This window comes from Asterias rubens, chromosome 15 (assembly GCF_902459465.1).
Source record: "Asterias rubens chromosome 15, eAstRub1.3, whole genome shotgun sequence".
NCBI classification, from domain to species: Eukaryota; Metazoa; Echinodermata; class Asteroidea; order Forcipulatida; family Asteriidae; genus Asterias; species Asterias rubens.
In genome coordinates, this window is record NC_047076.1 from 8491459 (window position 1) to 8510672 (window position 19214).

The 19214-nt window shown below is 38.9% G+C and overlaps 1 protein-coding gene across 1 annotated transcript in view; it reads left to right on the plus strand.

The window, feature by feature from the left end:
• Nucleotides 1-267: 267 nt before the first annotated feature.
• LOC117299949 (transmembrane protein 198-like) overlaps nucleotides 268-19214 on the plus strand; it is a 66380-nt gene continuing 47433 nt past the window's right edge. The window contains exon 1 of the mRNA XM_033783565.1: nucleotides 268-623. The gene's annotated coding sequence lies outside the window, so the exon portion shown is untranslated. The remainder of the gene's footprint in view (nucleotides 624-19214) is intronic.

The window sequence follows — 19214 nt, forward strand, 5'->3', positions numbered from 1 at the left end:
TCATGCCTGCAGGAAGTCGAGGCTTGGTGGCTCTTTTGTAAACATGTGATGTCACAGGTTATGATAGCATTCAACATCTGAACAAGTTTTGTTGTTGCTGAAGATTGAAGGACGCCCTCGTTTAATAACCGAAACTAAGGAGGGCGCTGCATAACTAAACCGTGAGTTTCTTTCTTGCATCATCGATGTTGATGATGATCCCTCGCATGCAAAGAAGTGCAATGCTGCAATATATATATGCGCGCACACACACACCGTACACGACTGACATACACTAGTTGTTGTATTTCAGCAGTTTAGTTTTAAGAAACAGGACAGGACTCCTCCCTTCTACTGTGATTTTTGTGAAGCTTCTTCGAAACAGCTACACCATCATGAGAGTTTGACTTTGATACTGGTTGGGTTTGGATACAAAGGAACCTGTTTCTGTTTCTACTCTCTTTCAAACTCAAGTCAAAGTGACGGGGGACCGTTGCAGTGGTCTCGTCTGGTGCAACCGTCACCGCCGGCAGTCGTAGGCCGTGGAAAGTTACAGAGTGGCCGGTGTAGTTGAGCTGCCAGCAGGACCAACAGACTCGGAAGAACAGCAAGGCGTAGGGTGGATTGGAATGAAAGTTTGAAAGGTAGGTGTAATTATTGATATAAAATGTTGAACTGACATGGTTGAGCCAACCATACACATTCAGTCTACAACAAACAATGAATTCTTTGGTAGAATCATATGTGATGGAGATGTAGAATGGACAAATGGTTGAAATAAAGACAATTTATTTAAAAACTTGTTTTAATTGATAAAACTTTTTTATTTATTTTAATTTTAAAATGTTCAACTATTTTTGTTTGTAAATGTATTGTTTTTGTACCGATAAATAATATTTAATAATAGTATTAATAACTAGACAGAGTCAGAGATGTTTTGGCACTCAACAGACCCGCAGTCATTATTCTTTTGTATTACTTATTAGCCCCATGCAACACAGCACCTTGTTCGCTGGGCTACTTACTTGTTTTGACTCTCTTTTTTTAACACCGGTCTTGTAATTTTACAGCCATTATAAACTTATTTTTTCAAGCTTTTTTGATGGGCAAAAAAATGTTAGTACAGCGAAAAACTGTCTGACCCTGTAAACGATTTCAATATCACATACATTTCATGCTTTATTGTGTAATGTCACTCAACCTTGTAAGTTATTATTATTAAAACATACTTTATGATGCAGTACTGACTTTGAACGTAGTACGCACGTCATGGCGGCATTCCATCCTTTCTGTCATGTGATTGTGGAGATTGGAGAGGCGTTTACAAAGCCAAGCATACAACACCCTCCAAATATGCGGGATATCATCCAGCTGTTACTATAACCCTTACAATTCCACAGAAGTTCTTCATAATGCACCATTTGACTCCCTCCCTATAGTCACAGTTGCAGGGGTGTCAACACCACTCAGCTGTACAAAATTTGTTGGTGATTATAAAAGTTTAATTGTGAAAAAGGTATTTGAAACCTTGTATGAGGCTACTGTTTGACCGTGCACAAAAAAATATATGGATAATTCGAGACTAAGGTTTTATGCTTGGCTAGAGCATAGAGTATAAAGAGTGGGATCGTTGGGAGCAGAGCATTAAAGGCAGTGGACACTATTGGTAACTACTCAAAATAATTATTAGCATAAAACCTTTCTTGGTGACAATTAATGGGGAGAAGTTGATGGTATAAAACATTGTGAGAAACGGCTTTCTCTGAAGTGCCATGGTTTTCAAGAAAGAAGTAATTTTCCACAAATTTCGACGACCGATTGAGCCCAAATTTTCACAGGTTTGTTATTTTATGCATATGGTGAGATACACCAACTGTGAAGGCTAGTCTTTGACAATTACCAATAGTGTCCACTGCCTTTAATTTTGACAATGCCAACAAATCATTTGTGAATGTTCCCAGTACTACATGTAGGTGTAGTACACACATTGTGGTGTAGTACAGACACGCCTGGCCCCAATATCGTACTGATCATACAGCTGCTCAGAGAATTATGTTTTAATAAACATTTATTTTAAAAAGCAGGATAGGCACACTGTGTGGATCACAGATTGTACATGTGACAATACTTTGGCTGTAGGCCTGGGCGAATTATTGGGATATCCCGTTAGTGGCGAATAGGTTTTCCTATCCGTAACCGCGAATGCGTTTTTTTTCTTAACCGGATATCCGCATAGGGCGCGAATACCTATTTATAAACCGGATAGTTCTGTAATTACAACCATGGAGGAATAACCATGTTACAACCAAGTAAACGGATATTCTTTTAATATCCGAATATCCGCGGACGTCGGGCGACAACTGATAGGAATGTTTTGTCTGAATCCTTATGAAACTTCTATTAAGACAGCATAAAACAGCATAAATTAAGTATTTAACTATGCTCACCTCCGTGAAAAGTTAAAACAATGACATTTCTGACGTAATTTGTTCAAAGATTACGAAAGTTTTCCTTCACGTAGAGTCAATCACAATCAAAAGAAAAAGCAAATCGCCATCTTTAAATTAGATCCGGTTATTTTTATGAATGAACCGCGTGACACTGTCTAAAACTAATATCAATCCGCCCATACGATCTCATTCACAAACGAACAGCGCCCTCTAGCGGCAAAAAAACCCCCCAAAATATTCGAATATCCGGTTAATTTCGGATAGTTGGCCAGCGGTATCCGATTATCAAAATTTCACTATTCGCCCAGCACTATTTGGCTGTTGACCTTAATTACTCTCATAAAAGCATATTTTTGTTGTGCTTCTATACATGTAGCTACTTTTTGTGCTACAGCTGCTGTTTGTAATGGGAGCCCTGACAGGCTCACTGTGCTGGGGGTAAAGGCAACTTTCCTTAGCTGCCCAACACAGCAAAATGCACCAAACAGGAAGGCTTGAGTTGTATTATGTTGTAACCCTGGCAATGGACTCAAATCCCCTATACCCTGTTGCACTATGCTGTGTTTAGCATGGTTCTCTATGTACATGTAACCTTGGCATAATGTGCAATCCCAGTCCCAAGCCAACATACTTCAAAACATTGTTAGGCATTTAGCACTGTATCTGAAAAAGTTAATGCAGACGCAAACCATTTCGGTACAATGCAAACAAATTGAATTGCATTTTGCTGCATTTAGCAAGGTTTCATTTAAACACTGCATACTTGTACATTACAATAGGTTACATGTTGCATTTTTTTCATTTCAACTGTGTTACATTTTACTGCATTTAGCAGGTTTTCATTTTAATGTTTGATGCATTGACAGTAGCCTGGTTTGCATTGCAACTAGTTGGTGGTAAGGATTAATAGTGGACTACTGGACTACATGGAGGCTGTATGGTATTAAGTGTGAAGTACAGTGCAGTGTGCAATGTATATAATTCATGCTTGAAATTGCGTTGAGTCCATAATGATATTAATAAAAAATATTTAAAATTTATATTGCGCCCCTTACATACAAAATGATCAGAGGCGCAGAACACATGTTAAAAAGCACAGAGTGGAAGAAAAACACAAAGAAAAAAGACTGGTCACCAGGCCAGTGGCTTAAAGCCATTGGACCCTTTCGGTAAACAGTAATGTCCAAGGCCCACACTTCGTGTATCACAACTTCTATATCAAATAACAAACCTGTGAAAATTTGGGCTGAATCGGTCATCGGAGTCGGGAGAAAATAGCCGGAAAACCCACCCTTGTATCCGCGCATTTCGCCGTGTCATGATGTGTTTAAAATAAATCCGTAATTCTCGTTAACGAGAATTGATATTGTTTTACTGTTTTCTCAAAAAGTAAAGCATTTCATGGAATAATATTTCAAGAGAAGTATTTCACCATTACCTTCTGTAAACCCTGTTAGTTATTTGTAAATCTGTGAATTTTTATTTTCGTTTCTGTACCGAAAGGGTCCAATGGCTTTAACAAAAGTATGGGGATTAATACGTCTGTCCCGCCAACAGAGAACTAATTAATTACTTATTACACAGGCCTATCTCTGCTGGCATCGGTAATGTTTTGACCTTTTCAGGAGACAGACGTGCTTACTGTAGCTACATTTTGTGCTAAAAGCATCTCCTCTATGAAATTGGGCCTGGTCTGATGGAGTTGTTACATTTATAAATGTAGAATCAGTCTAGCGGTGTCTAAAAGTAAAAAGCCCCTTTTTAAAACACCTTGTGGAAGGGTGTTCATTTGCAATAAAGGCAGGTCATGATAGTGGTCATGGTCAGGGTGGTAGGGTCATCACGATTCCTTCTTTAACGTTGTCAAGCAGCTCATCCTTGCTCCCGGCTCCTGTGTCGTCTTGTTGGTCGATCTCTATGGCCGATAATGATGTCATCTCAAGATCTCAAGGGGAGGTCAAATTCTTGGATGTGGATCATTTGAGTTAGTAATGATAAGATAATAGGGTGATATATAAGAGGGATGCTGGGTTGTCTTAGGGATGCATGGGCCTGCTTCATTTTTGAAAGGGCAAGGGTAAGTTCTCCTAAAAAAAAACCTGGGCACTATTGGTAATTGTCAAAGACCAGTCTTCTCATTTTCACTTGGTGTATCTCAATATTGAATAAAATAACAAACCTGTGAAAATTTGAACTCAATTGATCCTCGAAGTTGCGAGATAATAATGAAAGAAAAAGCACCCTCGTCACACGAAGTTGTGTGCTTTCAGATGCTTGATTTTGAGACCTCAAAATCTAAATCTGAGGTCTCAAACTCAAATTCGTGGAAAATTACTCCTTTCTCGAAAAACTACTATACATGTACTTCAGAGGGAGCCATTTCTCACAATGTTTTATATACTATCAACCTCTCCCCATTACTTGTAACCAAGTAAGGTTTGTGCTAATAATTGTTTTCAGTAATTACCAATAGTGTCCACTGCGGCACCCTTTGAGGAAAATGTAAATTTTTACGGGCTGAGCATTTGAAGGGCACCAAGAAAATGATGAGGAGGAAAGGAGGCAGTCATCTTCGTTGCATCCTTCAAGTCTCAGGCCTGCATGCGAGCTCAGCACACGTGAAAGAAATTAAGTTGGAAACTCGCTTGAGTTGGTTTTGAAATTAAGTTCACAGTGGGAGGTGTAGTTGTCACACCCTGTTTTCAAAATTTGTTGAATTCCGTCTCAGGTGTATCTTTTTTCATACACGTGTATTGTACACTGAAATTGTATTGTGTAATTTGGAAGAACTGTTTTTCAATCTACACCTAGGGGAGGGTTAGCTCACTGTTCAAAAAGGGGACTAAACTGCTGTTATTGCTTTGGCTTCATTCAACGTTGTTGTTTGAGCTACTGTGCATCGTCAATGTTCAGCCAATGTGGCGTTGGGTAAGACATACCCTCACAGAGAGGTAATATTTTTAAGAGAAAGTTGGCTAGAATCTTTTGTCTTTTTACGTGTTCGGCTGTTCAAATCCTGTATAAGAAATATGTACAATATTTACTCTGCCCCAATAAAACTAACATGAAAAATGCATCAAATGGTATTTTTGAGAAATTGCTAAAAATCTGGAGTGTTTTTTTTTTTTTCATGCAGGAAGATTTAGTCAAGATTGAATACACAATCTGATAATAAAATGTACAGTCAATTGGAGAAAATTTCTGTGTGCAAAATACTTGCCTACTAGTACACAAGTATATCTCTTCTACATGTAGCGTGATTTGTAGTGCAATATTTCAAGGCAAGTAATTTGTGTACTCAGTTGACTGACCCTCTCACAAACTAATAGTAATACCCTAAAAATAAATCCCAAACCACAAGCCATGTTTTCACCATGACAGCTGTTCAATTCATCACTTCGCCTTTCTGACAACAAACCCCTGTTCCCATTTTGATCTCCTCTTTGGTCAGAAGCCAGTCCGGGTAATACGGGATCGGGCGGGATTGCGCCCTTTATTGCCAGATCAGACCCCGCCCTGGATCCAAGAGCAATCAGATGTAAGTGGGAACGGGATGGTGATAAAGATCCAGCCCAACATTTTTTAACCCCTTCTGAACACAGATCAAAGATCCCATCAGAGCAATCACATCTGGGTCATCATTTCATACAGCTGCTTTAGAGCAGGAATTATTGCTTAAGATGCAGGGCGTACTTTGGATAATTACTCCCCAAGTGAATGACCATAAAAACTTATGTTATGAGCACTTTTTAGCTATTGATACATGTAGTATGAAACATCCCTAGAATTGCCCCTCTTCGGAGTGATATAAGTTTTATAGAGAAACGGTTATTTTTCCCTCACAAATTTAGCCATCTGAAAGCACACAATTCTATGCAACAAGGCTGTTTTTTCTTCTTTTTCTTTTAACGTTTTTCTTTAAACTTTGATGACCAGTTGAGCCAAAATTTTCACCTTTTTTGTATTTTGTTTTTTTAAGCATACTGGTCTTTGAAAAATACTAAAAGTATAACCTACCTTTAAACAGTTTCTGCTAAGCAACAATAAACAGCATACCAGTTAAGGATTGTAATATTACATGGTATTTTTGGCTGGTAACCTTATTTGGGTAAGCATAATTTTGTTGTGCTTAAAGCAGCTCTATTACAGGCCCTAGTCGTAGGCCTAATGCAAGGGACAACCCGCTCCCTTAGGGTTTCAGAAATCTGACGCACCTCCTACATGTCCTAATTGTCAATTCATTAAGTGGAAGATAACCCTGGGGGTTGATGAGTCGGCCTGGCCAAGACGGACGATGACGGCGTGTTTGAAGAGCAATTCTTGAATTGGCACCGGTCGCTCCATTTCTGAATCCAACTGTCGTAGAAATGTCAAATGTGTGATTGTGGTTCGGTCTCCAAAGTAGAACAAGTCGAGGGGAATAGATTTTGGCGGGTGTTGGTTGGATGGGAGTCCGAGATGTGTCTGTATGTTTTGGGAGAGAAAGGGTATCCCTTGATTCACATGATGACATGATGACTGTTAGTGGATTTGATGTAAAAACGTTGAAAAAACTTTTCCTCAGTCTAAATAAAATGATTAGACTTTCCATTAAAAAAAAAATACACATAAAATATCCTCAATACACTGATGTATTCCTGAAGGGTTTAAAATTATCACTGGACCACAGACCCCAAGCCAGCGAATATAGTGTCGGGCCAGTCAATAATTACACCTCCCTGCCTTTTAAACTTTAACTGATAAATTATACAAATATCTTCAATTCTATTGAGTATTGAAGTTTTTATTAATTACCCATTTAAGAATATTACATTGATAAATTTTGAGTTCTTGTTCCGAAAAAAAACCCCTCAAATGTGAAATTGAGTTGATAGTGGCCTTCTCATTTTGCTTCCGATCTCGTAACATCATCTCTGGTCCAGTAGAAGTTTTAAGCTACATACAAGCCCTTCAGTCTTGTGGACTTTCTCGAGCCGTGGAACATGCTTTGCAAATTTTAGTTTTAAGCAACGATTTCATCAAGTAATTTTTCCCAAAATATTTTGACCTGGTCTGTGCACACTTTATGAGTTTAGTATTTCTGATACATTTTGTGTAGCATTTTGCCATGTTGTAAGGGAATTCATCCCCAGTGAACCCCATTATATTTTCGGCTAACTGCCACTGCCAGTCCCACATTTTCCAATCCTCTTTCCCTTCGCTACGAAAATGCCAGAAGCCTTAAAGTCAGGAATTTACGATAATAGGATATCTCTTCCCAGTGATTTGACAGAGTAATCTCGTCCCAAGTGCTTCGATAGGAACGTAAATCTGGCTATAAGTGGCGGACCGGTACGGAGATCGTTTCTAGATGAGGGACATCCTGAAGCTGTACTCTCAGGATGTTTGGATAAGATTTAGTTCTTAAAGTGCACATATATTGAAGAATTTTTCGTGAGTTTAAAACGAGCAACCAAAACCATTTATAACATTAAATACATTTAAATGCAATTTTGACAAAAAAATATAAAATGAAATTAGTGCTTAAGGGGCCTTTAGAAACAAAAAATATTTTGATCCACCCAACTATAAATTTTTAAGAATTAAATGGCTTCATATTAATATTATAATTACTGAAGAACAAAGTAATGCCTGACAAAAACAAACAACTTTGTAGTAAAATTGAATCTTGGTCAGCTGCAATTTTGTTCTTCTTTTTCATTAAACTAATAACTAATTCTTATGATTTTCAGTTACTTCTTTTGTGACCCACCCACCCACAATTTCTAAGAAATTGATTGGTAAGCAATATTAAATCAGCTTGCAAACTGGCAAGAATGCAGTCATCAAGGGCTCAAAATGAACACTGGATCACAACCCTGAGACCTGAGGAATGAATAATCTCAGTATAGGGACCAGCTTGGTTTAAGTACTTATGTACAATACTTGCACTGTCTATTGGCATAAAATGATCGAAGTGTTCACTGGGAAAGTAGCAAGTTGAAACGGGACCGGAAACGTACACTATTATCATAAACTTCAATGGTGCAAAATTTGTACTGCTACAAATTTTGCCAAATTGAAACCACTCCTACAGTGTACATTGTAGGCCTAGTGTAAAGTACTACTGCGTTCTGAATTCAATGGTCACAGTTGACTGGTTTAGGTTATTGTTGATTTTCCTCTATTGTTGTGGATTCAGAGTAAACCCTAAATTTGCCCTTAATTTGTCCCATGGCCCAGCAGGGAACTGGGGTCTGGTTTCATCCTCTGGGAACTCTCATTGTGTTCAGAGTTGACTTTGATCTGCATCAATGAACAATAATATGGGCGCAGACTGTAGTTTCATTTGAGATGCACACAACAGTGTGCATCTCAAATGAAACTACATTGTGGTTGCAAATATAAAAACATGAAGTTAACATATTTACAGACTGAGAACCATGCAGTGTTCTGTGGTTTGCTGGCAAGGTGCACTCTGGCCAGGTGCACTATAAAATGTTGGCCAGCCAGTCATTTATTAGTGGTCCATTATAGTTTCTGATTTCACGAAACGCTAGGGTCAATCCTATCTCGAGTTAGGATGAGTAACCCGTCCTAACTTAGGATGAGTTCAATGCGTCCTACGTATTTGGATCACAACTGAACCCGTCCTAAGTCCTACGAATTAATCCCAAGTAAGGAAGAGATTGGTGAAATCGATGGCTGGCTGGCTAGTTCAGTGAAAGTTTTGATTTGCGATGTTAGTTTTTTTCACGGAGCAATTCCATGGTTCTGGTTAACCTATTTACAGATATTGAAACATAAATTACTAAAAGAGATACTATTAATTTTATTATTACTGGTTTATTATTAAAAACATCTGCTTGTCGCAGCCCAAAGACTGAATTATGGTACAGATTTACATTTTTTATATAAATAATTTAAAAAGCACTGGAGAATATTTATACACAAGTTACTAGTGTTGCAATCCAGATTCATACTAGTGTTGTAATCCAGATTCATAGACTTGTCCAGTCCCTCCGAGCCAGTCGATGTTGCGGATCTTTGTGTGATGTTGGTGCAAGGAGTCAATACACTGTTACTCTAACTGTGGATTCTAGTTAAGACCTTTTAGTCAACAATGACTCACCCGTGGAGTCTATCAGTTGATCAATTTGTAGCATTTCTTGAGTGTTTTCTGATCCTGTTGTTTGTTTGTTTGCTTTCCTCAAGAAACTACTCCGTGATAGTAGAATAGAAAGCTGAAACAGTTCTAGACACACACATGGTGTTACCACAATCCAAATATATATTTTCCTCAAGAAGCAAGTCAAATTTGTTTGGACGCTTAGCGTGGAGTAAGTAGGGGTCGTCTTGTTTGCTTTTATTGAGTCGGAAGTAACTAAATGCCTTTCGTGATAAAACTTAGGGTACTTGGGGGTTGTGCATGATGATCACACAAAATGTTGATGTGTACGCAGTAGACAATTTTCATAGTATGCATGGCACTGTTTGCGGCTCAACTGGTAGACCAATGGAAGGCAAGCACAAGTCCAAGAAACAGCAATTAATCTTTAAGGACAAACTTCAATTGAATTTACCCTCCCGACAAACAAGAGGCTCCTGAGTAAGGAATCTGAGACCACTTTCCTCCCTGATGTGGTTAACCCATGGAGACATGGGTCTGAGCTTTAGGCAGGCACCCTGTGTTCACTCAGCCTGAGGTTATTAATGTACAAGCGAGGACTCGTAAAACATGAATGTTAACATGACCTTTAACCAACCTTTAGTTTCTGTTTTGTTCAACATTCGTGGGTAAATTAAGTCTCGAGCATGCAGTATGCAGTATTTTATCAGACGGTTTTCTTTTTACCCTGTTGACTAACACGGTCGGCCATTTATGGGAGTCGAAATTTTGACTCCCATAAATGGCCGACCGTGATAGTTCGCGACAGAAAAGGAAACCGTGCAATTTCGGGTGATACTTGTGTGGATCATTATATTCTACTTTTAAAACATCTTTCTAACTATATGCATTTCATAACAAACGCTTTCAAACGCTTTTAATAGACCAACTCGTCCGATCCAAGGCAACGTGTTCATTTAATATCAGAGGCCATTTTAAACATTTTGTTTTTAAAATTTAAATCATGTCACATACATGAAGGGAAGAAAAATTCTATTGAATTGGTGGTTTTAATTCAAAGCCATCTGGCCAAAGGAATGTCCTACAAGGAAACCTTGTAGTACAAAGTTTCCATCAGGCGATTATTATAACTATTTTTGGCAGAAGTTACTTTTTAGTAAATTTTTCTATCGTCCTCGATGCTCTGCAAGAAAAAGTATCTGTTTGAAACAAATTTCCACCACTTCTTACAGTGCCTGCTCTCTCTTTTTCCCAGTGGAATCCTACAATCCCCCTAACTAGGGATTAAGTCACTCTGTCACTGTGCCATGTTATAGCAGACCCATTAATCCCTCCAGCTGAGCTTTTAGCTAAAGCTGATTAAAGAAGAGATTAAGGAAGTTGAATCAATCTGAATGCCAGGAAATTGAAAAGATGGTTGGTAGTGTTTTAAAATCCTCAGTTGTCATTGATGTGGTCAGACACAGTACTCAAATCGGTTTTAAGACAGTTTTAAATCAAGTCTAACCATAGAGAAGTAGTCCATTCTTTGGTCTTTATTTATACCCCATCACACCAAATTCGTTCCCACTACATTCTGAAAAATGTAGCCGAACAGACTTAAAGGGAAGGTACACGTTTGGTAATTACTCAAAACAAATATTAACTTAAAAACTTACTTGGTAACAAGCATTGGAGAGCTGTTGATAGTTTAAAACATTGTGGGAAACAACTCCCTCTGAAGTAACTTGGTTTTGAGAAAGAGGTTATTTCTCACTAAAATAATAAAAGACTTGTTTTATTCTTATCTGAAAGCACACAATTTCGTCCAACAAGAGATGTTTTCTTTCATTATTTTCTTGCAACTTCGATGACCAATTGAGCCCAAATTTTCACAGGCTTGTTATTTTATGGTTATGATGGGATACACCAAAAGAGAAGACTGGTCTTTGACAATTACCAAACCTGTACCTTCCCTTTAAACTGTATGCAAACAGAGTGGACGTAGTAGCAACTTTTTGGATCTTTTTAAGAACTTCATAGAAGGGCTCGGACGAGTTTGATTGGAATACGTGCTCCAGGACTTTGAGCCTGCTCAAATTTTTCAGGCGACCATCCCATCCTGCAAGTAGTAGCCCCAAACTTAAAACGAGAAGGACGTACTACGAACGGAATTGCCGTACTTTGATTATACTAGGGACATGCCGGACATGATGCGGTCGAGCATCATTTGGATGTGTACATTGTTTTAGTACAATGTTTTATACTATCAGGCTCTCCCCGTTACTCGTAATCAAGAACGGTTTTATGATGATAATTATTTTGAGTAATTACCAATAGTGTCCACTGCCTTTAAGCATTTGGGTTTGGGCCAGTAACGTATCTGAGCCCTGTGGATTTCCCCAATGAATTTGAACCCTGTCGTATGTGAAATCTTTGCTAACAATTGTGTGGACTTGTTTTGGTTTGTGTCAATTTGACTGCCATTCCATGAACAATATTTGTTCAACAAAATGTTCTAACAAAGATGCAAATGTACGTAGGTAGGAGGTATATATAAAAACAGTTGGGAGAAATGGAAACACTATAAATTGACAGTCTCTGCTGCAAATTGCACAATCACTTGGAGCCCATGAATACACCTCTTGACGTGTGTGGGAAAGCTCCATTCGGTTGAAAATGCTTGTGGTTTTTCTTTGTGTTTTTTGCTAGTTTTGGCCTGTAACTTTCTTTCTCTGGGTAACAATTTCCAGTGAGTTGCCCAACCATTTGGAACTGTTGTGTTCCATTTGGAACAGGGGTTGTGTATGGTTGCACATAACTGTACATTGTACACAAAACTAAAGAAATCCCTTTTAACATGGTACCGCGCAAGGGATTCGAAATTTACACTGAACCACAGGCCAAAGGCCAGTCCCAAAGAGTACATATTATGATGTAGTACGTGTATTTAAGCTGGATTAACCATTTCTTCTAAGCGGATTGTATTGTACTTTGCTAAATCTGTTCTTTGAGAGTGGGCCCAGTCTTTTCCTTAGTTTTGCCCCTATAAAATGATCTTCTTTATAGACTGTAAAGGGAAAGTTTTAGACCTACATATTTGTAATTAATGGCAACAAAACTGACTTGGTTAGAAGTATAGCAGCTTCCGCTAAAGCATTTACAGAATCAAATCACTTCCAAGTATAGCAGCTTCCGCTAAAGCATTTACAGAATCAAATCACTTCCAAGTATAGCAGCTTCCGCTAAAGCATTTACAGAATCAAATCACTTCCAAGTATAGCAGCTTCCGCTAAAGCATTTACAGAATCAAATCACTTCCAAGTATAGCAGCTTCCGCTAAAGCATTTACAGAATCAAATCACTTCCAAGTATAGCAGCTTCCGCTAAAGCATTTACAGAATCAAATCACTTCCAAGTATAATAGCTTCCGCTAAAGCATTTACAGAATCAAATCACTTCCAAGTACTGTAATGTTCTGCAAAACGATGTCAGTTTTAATCCCCCAAAATTTGAGAAGCATTAATCTCAGAAATTTTTCTCTGATTGTATATTCCAATAACAAATTATTCTTCCCGCGTGGACTAAACCGTTCCTGGTTTTCGACGATTGCTCAAAAATGCTACCACCTTTTGAAATGAAATTTGCACAGTTTAGTTTTATTGTATTAAGCCTTTATTATCTAGTTTTATCTAAAGATTAAAACAATTGACTGGTTCGGAAAACAAAGGGTATACATTCCCTTTAAGTGAAAAATGGCCTTGCCCCTTCAAATATGGAGTTCTTTGTCTGATTTAATAATCGTAATTTAAAAATCACTTCACCGTGCTTAATTTCCCTCTGAATTCTCAAATCCCCCCTAAGAATCCAAGCCTCCCCTTCCTGATTAGTGTTTGGATAGCCAAACGACTCAATGAGTCACTCCCACCATACCCCCCCCCCCCCCCCTGCTCACAATCTCCTCCAGTCAATGTACCACCCTCGGCTTTATTCAAATATCGAGAGACCCCCCTCCTGCTGCCGAGCCCCTTGGTGAATAGTGGGTAAGCTCTCTGTCGACCGTGACCAGTTTCCTCATGACTTCGTCGGGGGGGGGGGGGGGGGGGGGTGGATATGATGCTTGTAGAGCTCCGACACTCGCCAATTTGCAATATCAAGTTAAAGGCACTGGACACTATTGGTAATTACTCAAAATAATTGCTAGCATAAAAACTTACTCGATAACGAGCAATGGAGAGCTGTTGATGGTATAAAACATTGTTAGAAATGGCTCCCTCTGAAGTAACATAGTTTTGGGGAAAGAAGTAATTTTCCCTTAAAATATTTGAATTAGATTTTTTTCTCTCCATTATTATCTGGCAACTTCAATGACCAATTGAGTTCAAATTTTCACAAGTTTGTGCACATGTTGAGATACACAAAGTGAGAAGACTGGTCTTTGACAATTACCAAAGGTGTCCAGTGTCTTTTAAAGGGTTATTTTAGGGGTCCGTCAAAAGTTGTCAAGTTTGTCTTGGTCAGAAGAAGAGTAGTGAGGGTGATAGGGATACGCCTTAACCCAATTTTATAAAGCCTGTAAGCACAACAACCTGCTAACACAGGAAAATCTTGCTTATCAGAAACAGGTTATCAGCCATTAGGCCTATTCCATAAAATTTACATTGTTGCGACTAAGGCCCCACCCATTTTTTCAAATAAAAAATGCTCAGCAGTATACCTGTTAACTGTTTCCTATCCCGTAGTCTTCTGACCATCGGGGCACCCCTTGAAGACTAGTCAGTCAGTTTCCTCCATCCCTCTCGATCCTGAGACTTTCTCAGGGGGTCATGCAGCGTCAGGCCCGTCCACTCCATGATGTTGTCCTCCCACATTTTTCGCTGCCTGCCTTTCTGTGTTCCTCCTTGTACAGTGCCTTGCAGGATCATCTTAAAGGCACCTGGAAATAGGATTTTTTTTACAATTAACAATAAAACAATTTTTTGAGTAATTGTTTGTCACGATTTATATGTTAAAAAAATTAATTAAGTGCTTGGGGGTTGACTCCGCCTACCCCATTTGATGCGTAGATAAACACACATGCAAAAGTACATGTAATTCTAAGACGTGAGTTTGTGCGCTGCGAAAAAGTTTTTTTTCCTGGCATTTTTCCGGCAATGCCGACCAGGTGTATTGCTGCTGGATGCAGCAAAACAAATAAAGATGGGGTCAGTCGTCATCTGTTTCCTGCAGATCCCAAGTATAGGGGGTTGTGGGCTGCGAAAGTCGGATTAACTAGAGCAAATCGGTCCGGTCCGACGTCTTTTTCAGCGCTATGCAGCGAACACTTCGAGCCGTCGAGCCGTAGGCAGACCCACATCTTACAACCCATTTGGTCACTAAAAAGTCGCATAGTTTAATAAAAATAGCAGCAATAGCTTTTGTAAAAACCACTAGGCGTTCAACATGTTCAAGTTTCAATGTACGTTGTGTAAAATCGTGTCTAAATTTGTTTTGACGTGCCATGTTCCCAGACGTAATGTACGGGGGCCTGACTACAAATGTTCTCTTCAAATATCGCGCCTTGAAGTACGTCACGAACAGCGGCCTCTCGGGTCGGGGCCTACTCGTAAATTTGTAAATACAATCAAAACTAATATTTTTAAACCTTAGTTAACTTTTTATTCACATTCCTCTCATAAAAACACATATTTCAGTCACAAAAGCTTTATTTTAAAAAAATACCACTTCCAGGTGACTTTAAGCAATAAGTGAAAAGTACCCATACCACTCCAGTTTCTGCTATAACAGCTTTGAAATTGGGCCCTGATACTTGTTCAATTCTAAATGACAAGGCAATTTTTCAGGCCTGGGGTGAGCTGACCTGTTTATTGGCCTTGGTGCCCCTTCGCATCAAGAGTTTCCAATAGATGTTAAGATTTCCCAATGGATGTGTTCTTTCCAAAAAAGAAAAATGGCATTGTCCTCTCAAAGATGTAATTAGTGGTGGTGTTCGAATGATTTTGTTTCTTGGGTAAATGTTTATGTAATCTGAACAGAACTATGTAGATGTGACGAGATGCCATTAACTCATTCCTTAGAAACCTAATATTGTTCTTGTTGTGGCCCTTCTCCTGTCCTGCTTCACTGATGCGTTAAAGAGTCTGATTATTTTTTAAAACACAATGCCCAGAGATTTACTTAAAACTTTTGAAGAAAATGATAGTACCTTAAAATATTGCTTGCTAAGGTGCTGTAGTTTTTAGGAAATAAGTCAAACAATGTCACAAAAATAATTTTCTTCTCAGTTTTAGCATGTAAAACGTAGATCTACCATTTATACATTTTTACATGGTAGAATAGTTTTTGTTTTCCTCATGTCTCAGAAACTACTGCACCTCAGCAAGTAATATTTTTAAGGGAAGCTTTCTACCATCATTATCTCCAAACAGTGTAAGTTTAATGTAAATCTGTGGACATTGTGTTTTGTGTCCTACAAAAAGTATCCAAACCCTTTAACAAGTCTAGTGGTTAATAAGTAAATTAAAAAAAGGTTTAAAGTATATCGGATGGATTCCAATTGCATTACGCTTGAGGCAAGTCACACCTTAAGATGATGCATTGATATTTTGCTCGATGTTGATTTGAAAGCAGCCAGGCTGAAGACGAATCGTGCTCCTTTCAAAATTAATCGTAAGAATAAATGATTAATACTTAAATGAAGTTGGCTCGTGGTAATTTGAAACTGAACAGAATGTCTCTCTGTGTCAGGGTGTACTCTCAATTTCTTTTACAGTGAATAGCCAGCAGGGCCCAATTTCATATAAGCCTGTAATCACTTGCTAAACGCGAAACAAATCTTGCTTAGCAAAAATAGGCACATGTAACCAGCCGGAATATATTATCGAACTATCACTGTGCAACTGGTACTCCACTCATTTCTTGCTTAGCAAAAAAATTTGTTCAACAGCTATTTGGCTTGTCTTTCACTAGTCCGCCTGCTTTTTTCACTGGTCCATATTTCTTGTTGGTACTTCACAAAGGTGCCTCAGTTGTCCCTTGAAATGTTACACTAAAAGATTAAAATTTCCTCACAGAAGAATAATTCTCTGGTGTTTCACTCCTAAAATTGGAACCTGTTTCTTTGTATTCTCTCCATTGAGTTCTTGGCTAGTACAGTGATTAAGTTCACTTTTCGGAGAGCCCTTGGGCTTTACAATCAGAATAAATGAAAAGAAATTACATGTAAATGAGATGAATAACTCGCTCAGGAGAACTTGACAGAGAAAGTAATGAAAATTCCGAGCAATTTCCTGGGAATGTATCCCCAAGGAATTAGCTCCCTAGTGTGAACTAAATAGAGGTAAATAAATGTATAAGTTAAGGTGTAGTTATTACAACGTTTATTTATACACAAATAAAATAAACCCTGCCAAGAATCTTTTCAGGGAAAATTTGATTATCACTCAGTGAAGGTAATACACACCCCCCTCCAAAACTAAAAATGTCTATCATCTAAAAATATCTCTGCCATAATTGACGTTTTGGCTTGAACCAATCTTGAGAGACAATGAACCCAGAGGGAAAAACATTCCGGGCCACGACTCGTCTCTTGGGCAATATCTGGCATATTTTGGTAGGGTATGTAATTTCAGTTTTCAGTCTCGGAGAGGTTTTGTTATTATTGTTGTGGGTTAATTGGATGGAATGGCTGGGGTGTTTTGTGACATGATTGGCTGGAATGGCTGGGGTGTTTTGTGATGATGAACAGGGAAGATATGTCATGAAAAGGAATGTTTGGTTTGAGATGTGATGGAGTTCGCTTCAAACAAAAATTGTCAACAGCTTACGGCTCTTTGCATCAAAGATTATTGATGTATGCAATTTGTTAGTCCAGTTTATTTAGCCTAGACCCATATTTTTGGTTTCATAATGGGGGGAAAACATGCTGGAAACTTCCAACCGAAACTTCCAACCTAGCAGTGAGTGATGTATTTATTAAATGTTAAGTATTAATGACTGTTTGCTGAAGGGGAATTTTGCTATAAATTTTATGAACTGCTCTTTCTATAAGCGAGAGTCGTGCGTAATATTTTTGTTGAATATTACTGAGTTTAATGGACTTAATAATGGTTTTCTCTTTTTATATTTGTAGCTCAAAGTCATAATAGCCATAATGACTAGTTGTTTTTTTGTGCTTTAACTAAAATAAATAAATAAATAAATAAATAAATAACTTAATAAAATGCAGTGAACCAGTTGACAACAGGGTTCTTCCCAATATGCACAAGCTAGCATATCAGACCGATACGCATGAAATGCGTGCCGCTCTGCCGATTTTTACTTGGCAAAATATTGCATGGGATCACATACCTGGAATTTCATCTTTGAAAGGGCAAGGCCGCTTTTATTTTTCAAAGGGTACTTTCATTGGAAAATCTTTTAAGTCTGATGTGGAAACTGTTGGAAAGGCACCAAGGGCAATATGATAGCCTCTTTAGTCTGAACATCTGACGTCACACCTCAGTGCTCGTGAAATACGCCGGAGATTGGCTGTTGAGCCCACGTTCATAATCACCTTTGACCTCGCATCAGTTTTAAAATGTCCTTCTTGAGATTCGCAGCAGGTTAGTCCGACATACAAACCAGCCCTTGGGACAAACAGCAAACATCACATGGCAGCTCGGATGGGAACCTGTTTTTTCTCAACAAGTAAAAAAAAAAGATTGTGTCCTGACTTTGTAACCAATTGCATTGCTGCGAAATCGGGCTATGAACTTGTACAGTTCACGAGCTGGGATAATTACTTGATAAACTCTCAGCTTGACTAATCGTCAATAGTGTACCCAGCACCCAGCAGGAAGCTCCCGTCCATTACATTGGAAAGGGTTCTTCCTCACTGCTGATTAAGGATAAGCCGCAACATGCATGGTCTGTGTTGGCGGCCGAAATATCGCGTTGGTGCCACGCGACTTATCTCCCGGATTACAAGATTTATCCAGGAATTACCGCAAGGATTTCAGATGACCTAAAAATAGCGGTTTGAAAAAATTATCAAGACGTCACCGAGAGTGGGATTTGATAGTTTCCCCGGCGCAGTGCCCTAAGGAGTTGGGTGAGGGTCCGAGTGAAGGGCAAACTTGATGATGGTGTTTGCCGTTGGTAATTAGCTGTGAAGAACTTGAGAAACTTATTGGGAAGCTGATAGTGTTGTGGGATGAGGAGCCGGTGAAAACATCCTGATAGATTTTTCAACGTGATATGGTTTGGGGAGTTTCTCGGGAAGGTATGAGGTGTAATGTAAACACAGTTTGAGGTGTATAGTGAAATCTAAGTAGGACTGTTAGTCATTCTTCTGAGGTTCAGGAGCTTAATTTGAGCTCCTCAGTTCACTCTCCTGGGATCATTAGGAGCTTCCCAGTTAACTCTCACTGGACTCTCACTCAGAGCTCCTCAGTTCACTCTCCTGGGATCATTTGGAGCTTCCCAGTTAACTCTCACTGGACTCTCACTCAGAGCTCCTCAGTTCACTCTCCTGGGATCATTTGGAGCTTCCCAGTTAACTCTCACTGGACTCTCACTTAGCTCCTCAGTTCACTCTCCTGGGATCATTTGGAGCTTCCCAGTTAACTCTCACTGGACTCTCACTCAGAGCTCCTCAGTTCACTCTCCTGGGATCATTTGGAGCTTCCCAGTTAACTCTCACTGGACTCTCACTCAGA